This window comes from Grampus griseus (genome assembly GCF_964374135.1).
Source record: "Grampus griseus genome assembly, chromosome: 8".
Classification (NCBI taxonomy): Eukaryota; Metazoa; Chordata; class Mammalia; order Artiodactyla; family Delphinidae; genus Grampus; species Grampus griseus.
This window is the reverse complement of record NC_139002.1, coordinates 22,961,189-22,969,043: the sequence shown is the minus strand read 5'-3', so window position 1 is coordinate 22,969,043 and position 7,855 is coordinate 22,961,189. Positions and strand designations below refer to the sequence as shown.

Sequence of the window (7,855 nt, the reverse complement as noted above, 5' to 3'; positions counted from 1 at the left end):
CTACGGACACTGCAGAAATACAAAGTATCATGAGAGATTACTACAAGCAACTCTATGCCAATAAAATGGACACCCTGGAAGAAATGGACACATTCTTAGAAAATCACAACACTCCAAGACTGAACCAGGAAGAAATAGAAAATATAAACAGACCAATCACAAGCACTGAAATTGAAACTGTGATTAAAAATCTTCCAACAAACAAAAGTCCAAGACCAGGTTGCTTCACAGGCGAATTCTATCAAACATATAGAGAAGGGCTAACATTTACCTTCTCAAACTCCTCCAAAATATAGCAGAGGGAGTAACACCCCCAAACTCATTCTACGCCATCACCATCACCCTGATACCAAAACCAGACAAAGATGTCACAAAGAAAGACAACTACAGGCCAATATCACCGATGAACATAGATGCAAATATCCTCAACAAAATACTAGCAAACATAATCCAGCAGCGCATTAAAAGGATCATACACTATTATCAAGTTAGGTTTATCCCAGGAATGCAAGGATTCTTCAATATACACATCAATCAAGGAGATAAACCATAATAACAAATTGTAGAATAAAAACCATATGATCATCTCAATAGATGCAGAAAAATCTTTTAACAAAATTCAACACCCATTTATGATAAAAACCCTCCAGAAAGTCAGCATAGAGGGAACTTACCTAAACATAATTAAGGCCATCTATGACAAACCCACAGCCAACATCGTTCTCAATGGTGAAAAAGGTAAACCATTTCCTCTAAGATCAGGAACAATGCAAGGTTGTCCACTCTCACCACTATTATTCAACATTGTTTTGGAAGTTTTAGCCACAGCAATCAGAGAAGAAAAAGAAATAAAAGGAATCCAAATCGGAAAAGAAGTAAAGCTGTCATTGTTTGCAAATGACATGATACTATACATAGAGAATCCTAAGGATGCTACCAGAAAACTACTAGAGCTAATCAATGAATTTGGAAAGTAGCAGGATACAAAATTAATGCACAAAATCTCTTGCATTCCTATACACTAATGATGAAAATCTAAAGGAGAAATCAAGGAAACACTCCCATTTACCATGGCAAAAAAGGAATAAAATACCTAGGAATAAAAAAACCTAAGGAGACAAAAGACCTGTTTGCAGAAAACTATGACACTGATGAAAGAAATTAAAGATAATACAAACAGATGGAGAGATATACCATGTTCTTGGATGGAAGAATGAACATTGTGAAAATGACTCTACTACCCAAAGCAATCTACAGATTCAATGCAATCCCTATCAAACTACCAATGGCATTTTTCACAGAACAAAAACAAAAAATTTCACATTTGTATGGAAACACAAAAGACCCCTAATAGCCAAAGCAATCTTGAGAAAGTAATATGGAGCTGGAGGAATCAGGCTCCCAGACCTCACACTATCCTACAAAGCTATAGTAATCAAGACAGTATAGTACTGGCACAAAACCAGAAATATAGATCAATGGAACAGGATGGAAAGCCCAGAGATAAACCCATGCACACATTGTCACCTTATCTTTGATAAAGGAGGCAAGAATATACAATGGAGAAAAGACAGCCTCTTCAATAAGTGGTGCTGCGATAACTGGACAGCTAGATGCAAAAGAATGAAATTAGAACAATCCCTAACACCATACATAAAAATAAACTCCAGATGGGTTAAAGACTTAAATGTAAGGCCAGACACTATAACACTCTTAGAGGAAAACATAGGCAGAACACTCCATGACATAAATCACAACAAGACCCTTTTTGACCCACCTCCTAGAGAAATGGAAATAAAAACAAAAATAAAAAAATGGGACCTAATGAAACTTCAAAGGTTTTGCACAACAAAGGAAACCATAAACAAGACCATAAGATAACCCTCAAAATGGGAGAAAGTATTTGCAAATGAAGCAACTGACAAAGGATTAATCTCCAAAATTTACAAGTAGCTCATGCAGCTCAATAACAAAAAAACAAACAATGCAATCCAAAAATGGACAGAAAACCTAAATAGACATTTCTCCAAAGAAGATATACAGATTGCAAAAAAACACATGAAAGAATGCTCAACATCATTAATCATTAGAGAAATGCAAATCAAAACTACAATGAGATATCATCTCACTCCAGTCAGAATGGCCATCATCAAAAAAATCTAGAAACAATCAATGCTAGAGAGGGTGTGGAGAAAAGGGAACACTCTGGCACTTCTGGTGGGAATGTAAATTGGTACAGCCACTATGGAGAACAGTATGGAGGTTCCTTAAAAAACTACAAATAGAACTACCATATGACCCAGCAATCCCACTACTGGGCATATACCCTGAGAAAACCATAATTCAAAAAGAGTCATGTACCAAAATGTTCATTGCAACTCTATTTATTTACAAGAGCCAGGAGATGGAAGCAACCTAAATGTTCATCAACAGATGAATGGATAAAGAAGATGTGGCACATATATACAATGGAATATTACTCAGCCATAAAAAGAAATGAAATTGAGTTATTTGTAGTGAGGTGGATGGACATAGAATCTGTCATACAGAGAGAAGTAAGTCAGAAAGAGAAAAACAAATAACGTATGCTAACACATATATATGGAATCTAAGAAAAAAAAGAAAAAGGTCATGAAGAACCTAGGGGTAAGACGGGAATAAAGACGCAGAGCTACTAGAGAATGGACTTGAGGATATGGGGAGGGGGAAGGATAAGCTGTGACAAAGTGAGAGAGTAGCATGGACATATATACACTGCCAAACGTAAAATAGATAGCTAGTGGGAAGCAGCCGCATAGCACAGGGAGATCAGCTCGGTGGTTTGTGACCACCTAGAGGCATGGGATAGGGAGGGTGGAAGGGAGCAAGATGCAAGAGGGAAGAGTTGTGGGAACATATGTATAAGTATAACTGATTCACTTTGTTATAAAGCAGAAACTAACACACCATTGTAAAGCAATTATACTCTAATAAAGATGTTTAAAAAAAAAAGTGTTGGATCACAATGTTCAATGCAGCTCTACAATAGCCAGGACATGGAAGCAAACTAAGTGTCCATTGACAGATGAACGGATAAAGAAGATGTGGCACATATGTACAATGGAATATTATTCAGCTGTAAAAAGAAATGAAATTGAGTTATTTGTAGTGAGGTGGATGGACCTAGAATCTGTCATACAGAGTGAAATAAGTCAGAAAGAAAAAAAAACAAATCCTGTATGCTAACACATTTAAGGAATCTAAAAAAAAAAAAATGGTTCTGACAAACCTAGGGGCAGGACAGGAATAAAGACACAGACGTAGAGAATGGATTTGAGGACACGGGGAGGGGGAAGGGTAAGCTGGGACGAAGTGAGAGAGTGGCATGGACATATAAACACTATCAAATGTAAAATAGATAGCTAGTGGGAAGCAGCCACATAGCCCAGGGAGATCAGCTTGGTGCTTTGTGACCACCTAGAGGGGTGGGATAGGGAGGGTGGGAAGGAGACGCAAGAGGGAGGAGATGGGGATATATATATATATATATATATATATATATATATATATATATATATATATATCTGATTCACTTTGTTATAAAGCAGAGACTAAGACACCATTTTAAAGCAATTATACTCCAATAGAGATGTTTTTAAAAAAATCTAAGACATAGTTTTGATGTTATATCTACACTGAAGCACTGAACCTCTCAGTTTAAGGTATATTTATAATTTAGGGCATTGTGTATTTCCAGGGCAAAATAAATTGAATCAGCACCAGCTATCTTTGTACTCCATTACCATCCTAATGACAACATGGTAGAGAAACTTTCATAATCTGCTCATTTCTTTTAGGAATTTAGAATTTAGAATCGTTAATACTTATCACAGAAAGATTACGGGCCATACAAATAAAGAGAAATATTAGGTCAGAAATATAGGCAGCACATATTAACACAAAGCCTAGAAGAGCATCTTTTGAAATACAACATTCATTTGGAAATTCTTAATCAGCTTAGCACTATCATTTCAACCTAAGAGTGATTATAAAGCCGTTGGATCAATGCAGTATATACTCATCCCATTAAGATAACAGTTGAAAATGTGAACCAAAATTAAGAATAATATATTTGTATGTCGCTTTCCACCCATTCTCAGACCCCCTCCCCTAAATCTAACTTTCTTTGGTAGGTAAAGCTCAGATACACACTGTGGGTGAAATGGATATGTCATAAGGCCAATAGGAAATACAAGATTTAGGACAGATAAAGTAGCCCATCAACACTTCTTAGGTACTGGGAAGAGCTCCCTTTCCCCTTTCATGATACTAGGAACATAGGGAGACAGAAAGTGTAGGCACCCAAGAAATATGGACAGAAGTAAGACAGACAGACTTGTGCCCTTGCTCTTGCTGTTCTTCAACAATACTGCAAAAGCAGTATTTAGTGAGATAAAGTCCTATCCAAGGCATCCTTATGATGGCTGGGTATTTAGTGAGAAGAACCGTTAGGACAAGATCCAGATCAAGAAATGGACTTCTCATTTGCATAGGAAAACTGAGGGTTTCATACCTTCTTTGCTGTGGGCTGCCTTTTGCTATAAACCTAAATGGAGTTACTCCTAGCTTATTGGGGTTAGGAGTGAGGTGGGTGATGACTACAGCCTCCAATTATTCCCAGGGGAAAAAAAAGTGAGTCAAGAGTTCCACTACCACTGTGTCTTCCAGGATTATTAATACAAAGAGACTTGGGACTTCAAATTGACACTGGGAAAGTATTATCTTTACAGTAGATATAGAAGCTACATAGTAGTGAAAGAATCTGTAGGCAAACTTTACCACCTCTCTGGATGCCATTCTTAAATAGAGCTTTCTCGGTTAATACTTAGTACATTATACCAGTAACCATAGCAGCGTACGGATTTGAATATTGCTGTTAAATTCCATATAATTGGGAAACGTAAAGATGAATTAACATTATTTCCTTTTCTGCTCCACAGAGGTAAGTTGGTATGAAGTTGGGTCACCCTGCAAAACAGAGCCAGAAATTTTTCTCTTTCAAGACCATGAAGAAGGAAACTGAGTGAAGAAATTGAACTTAAATCTGAAAGAGATGGGCTTAATATTTGTCAAGCATCTCTACCTAGGCTAAAATATTTAATCCTTTCAGAGCCATCTGAGGCATAGGTGTTATTATCACTACTTTATAGATGAAGAAACCAAGGCTTAGGAAGTTAAGTAGCTAACTGAAGGTCACACAGCCAGAGAGTGGCAGGAGCAGGATGCAAACATAGGTGTATTTTTCCTGATTCCAAATACTGTGCTCCTTCCTAAGGCATCTTAGTTACCATTGGAGCCATTTTACAGATAAGAGAACCAATAATTAATTTCTTCTATCCTTTGACAGGTAAGAAAACTGCAGCTCAGAGTAATTAAGCATCTTCCCAAAGTCACATAATTACTTAATGCCACAGAATTCAAACCTACTTTTTCACAACAGATTTACCACTAGATCACAAGTATCACAACTAAATCTAAGCCAAAATGGGAAAGAAAACGATTCATATCAATATTGTTGTCACCAGACACATAGATTAGAGCAAGTCTACCACCACTGGCCATCTGGTCTACAAATGTGGTGGGATCAACAAAAGAGCCAAAGAAAAAATTTGAGAATGAGGCTGCTGATATGAGAAAGGACTCCTTCAAGTATGCCTGGGTATTGGGCAAACTGAAAGCTGAACATGGGCTTGGTATCACCACTGATATTCCCCTGTAGAAATTCAAGACCAGCAAGTAGTATCATTGATGTCTCAGGACACAGACTACCCAAAACATGCCTATAGGCACACCCTAGGCTGACTGTGCTGCGCTGACTGCTGCTGCTGCTGGCATTGGTGAAGTTGAAGCAGGGATCTCCAAGAATGGGCAGACCTGTGAGCATGCACTTCTGGCTTACAGACTGTGGGCGAGACAACTAATTCTTGGTGTTAAAATGGGTTCCACTGAGCCACCCGGCAGCCAGAAGAGATAAAAGGAAATCATTAAGAAAGTCAGCACCTACATTAAGAAAATTGGCTACAACTCCAACACAGTGGCACTTGTGCCAGTTTCTGGTTGGAATGGTGACAACATGCTGCAGCCAAGTACAAACATGCTTTGACTCAAAGGATGGAAAGTCACTCATAAAGATGGCAATCAATGCCAGTGAAACCACGATGCTTGAAGCTCTGGATTGCATCCTGCCACCAATTCTTCCAACTGACAAACCCTTGCATCTGCTCCTCCAGGGTGTCTACAAAATTGGCAGTATTGGCACTGTCCCTGTGGAGACTGGTGTTCTCAAACCCAGCATAATGGTCACCTTTGCTCTAGTCACCATTACAACTGAAGTCAAGTCTGTTGAAATGCATCCTAAAGCTTTGAGTGAAGCTCTATCTTGGGACAAGGTGGGCCTCAATGTCAAGAACATGTCTGTCAGAGATGTTTGTTGTGGCACTGTGGCTGATGACAGCAAAAATGACCCACCAGGGACTTCCCTGGTTGCACAGTGGTTAAGAATCTGCCTGCCAATGCAGGGGACATGGGTTCAATCCCTGGTCCTGGAAGATCCCACATGCCGTGGAGCAACTAAGCCCATGTGCCACAACTACTGAGCCCACATGCCACAACTGCTGAAGCCCATGTGCCTAGAGCCCGTACTCCGCAACAAGAGAAGCCACCACAATGAGAAGCCCACGCCCACAACGAAGAGTAGCCTCCACTCTCCGCAACTAGAGAAAGCCTGCACGCAATGACCAAGACCCAGCGCAGCCAAAAATAAATAAATAAATGACCTACCAATGGAAACAGATGGCTTCACAGCTCAGGTGATTATCCTGTACCATCCAGGCCAAATTGGTGCTGGCTATGCACTTGTGCAGGATTGTCAAATAGCTCATGTTGCTTGCAAGTTTGCTGGGCTGAAGAGGAAGGTTGACTGCTATTCTGTGAAGAAGCTGGAAGATGGTTCCCAATTCTTTAAAGCTGGTGATGCTGGCATGGTTCATTTGGTTGCTGGAAAGCCCATGTATTTTGAGAGATTTTCTGACAATCCTCCTCAGGGTCATTTTGCTGTTTGTGACATGAGACAGACGTGTCTTGGGTGTCGTCAAAACAGTGGATGACCCAGAAAGTTCAGAAGGCTAAGTGAATAATATTCCTAATACCTGACACCCCAGTTTTAATCAGTTGTTGAAGAACATTATCAGGATTGTTTGTTTCTGTTGGCCATTTAAGTTTAACAGTAAAAGACTGGTTAATGATAATGCATTGTAAAACTTTCAGAAAAAAAAGGGAAATATGTTGTGGACCATTTGTTTTTGTGTGCATATGGCAGTTTTAAGTTATAAGTTTTTAAAATCAGTAATTTTTAATAGAAACAATTTGACTAAAAATCTGTCACAGAATTTTGAGACCCATTAAAATAAAGTTTAATGAGAAACCTGTGTCCTCTTTTGGTCAAGACTGTAAATTCCTATAGTACTACTTAGGTAAAAGATTTAAGTAAGCATTTCCTATCATCTATTTTTGGCGTTTTATAAGGAACCTAAATGCCCATTGACAGATGAATGGATAAAGAAGATGTGGTATATATATATATATATATATATATATATATATATATATATACACAATGGAATATTACTCAGCCATTAAAAAGAATGAAATATTAACATTTGCAGCAACGTGGCTGGACCTAGAAGTTATCATACTAAGTGAAGTCAGTCTGACAAAGACCAATATCATATGATATCACTTATATGTGGAATCTTAAAAAATGATACAAATGAACTTATTTACAAAACAAGAATAGACTTACACACATAGAAAACAA

At 38.3% G+C, this 7,855-nt stretch overlaps 1 pseudogene across 1 annotated transcript; it reads left to right on the top strand.

Moving 5' to 3' along the window:
• Nucleotides 1-5,523: 5,523 nt before the first annotated feature.
• LOC309825662 (elongation factor 1-alpha 1-like) lies at nt 5,524-7,145 on the top strand (annotated as a pseudogene). Its single transcript has 2 exons — nt 5,524-6,529; nt 6,832-7,145. The product of its transcript is annotated as an elongation factor 1-alpha 1-like (transcript).
• The last annotated feature ends 710 nt before the right edge of the window (nt 7,146-7,855 follow it).